The sequence below is a fragment of the Sinocyclocheilus grahami genome, unplaced genomic scaffold (genome assembly GCF_001515645.1).
Source record: "Sinocyclocheilus grahami isolate Dianchi unplaced genomic scaffold, SAMN03320097.WGS_v1.1 scaffold2313.1, whole genome shotgun sequence".
NCBI classification, from domain to species: Eukaryota; Metazoa; Chordata; class Actinopteri; order Cypriniformes; family Cyprinidae; genus Sinocyclocheilus; species Sinocyclocheilus grahami.
The window spans coordinates 134-1,418 of record NW_015507492.1 but is presented as its reverse complement, the minus strand read 5'-3'; the positions used below and the strand labels follow the sequence as shown (position 1 = coordinate 1,418).

The 1,285-nt window shown below is 36.3% G+C and overlaps 1 pseudogene; it reads left to right on the top strand.

Annotated features, from left to right (window-relative positions):
* LOC107574704 (phosphoribosyltransferase domain-containing protein 1-like) overlaps positions 1–1,056 on the top strand; it is a 13,012-nt pseudogene extending 11,956 nt beyond the window's left edge.
* Positions 1,057–1,285: the final 229 nt, after the last annotated feature.

The window sequence follows — 1,285 nt, the reverse complement described above, 5'->3', positions numbered from 1 at the left end:
GTTTATCTAAGAATCCTAAAAAATGTATCATGATTTCCAAAAATAAAAGAGCAGCACAACTACTTTCAAATTATAACAATAAGAAACGTTTCTTGAGCACCAACTCAACATGTTAGAATGATTTCTGAAGGATCATGAGACACTGAAGACAACTTTTCCATCACAGAATACATGTAAAATATAGAAAGCAGTTATTAAATTGTAATTATATATTTTTATGTAAAACTGTATTTTTTATCAAATAAATATAGTAAGAATTAGAGACTTCTTTCAAAAACATTAACTACTCTCAGCAACCCCAAACTTCTGAAATATAGTGTATGGTATCATTTGAGTATTGCATTATTAGCTTAGTAGCATCAAACTCTTTTGAAATCAATTGTGAGTTTTTCTTGTGTGCTTCATGTGAAGAATTATATTTTTATGGTTCACAAAATTGCTCTCTAGTACAAGTAAACATTTATGAGCAAACCCACATGGAATCTGCACAAAATTCAAACAGCCAGCTTATTAGAACAGAGCTTTTGTCTCATGTAGCACCACATATCCATCCCAGTGTAATCTTATATGTATTAATTTCCTCACAGGCAATAATGGACACAGGAAAGATCATGAGAGCCCTTCTACAGCACGTGGAGACTTGAAACCAAATGGTTAAAGTTGCAGGGTGAGATCAGAGGAATTACTTTAAACCAATGTAAGAGAATAAGCAGCCTGAGAACGAATCTACACATCTAGAGGGGCAGATCATGACATTTTCATAATTTCTAATGGGATCTAATGGGGGTTAAGGGTGTTTTGTTAATGTGTTCCCGTGTCTCCTCGCTCAGGCTGCTGGTGAAGAGGGTTCCTCACGGGGCGGCAGAGCTCCCAGACTGTGAGTGCTCAAGGGTGCTCAAACAATATCACACAGGGAATAGAGGGATTATTTGAACATGACTGTGATTACTGTGATCTGGTTATTTATGTTTTTCTGCAGATGTTGGATTTGTCGTTCCTAATCGTTTTGTGGTGGGTTACGCTCTGGACTACAATGAGTACTTCCGAGACCTCAATGTAAGACAATAACTGACAAACTGAAGAGCACCATAAGGCTAGATATATACAGAGGTAAATGAGGAACTCAACAAGACACAGGTGAACACAATCAGACACCTTGTAAACATAATTAGTAACTATAGAAACAAACTCAAACCCAGGGAGAAAACAGGCAGAGAGAATAGAAACCATGGAACATAAATATCTTTCAAAGTATTCTTAAGACCCAGTTTCACCATGGATGATT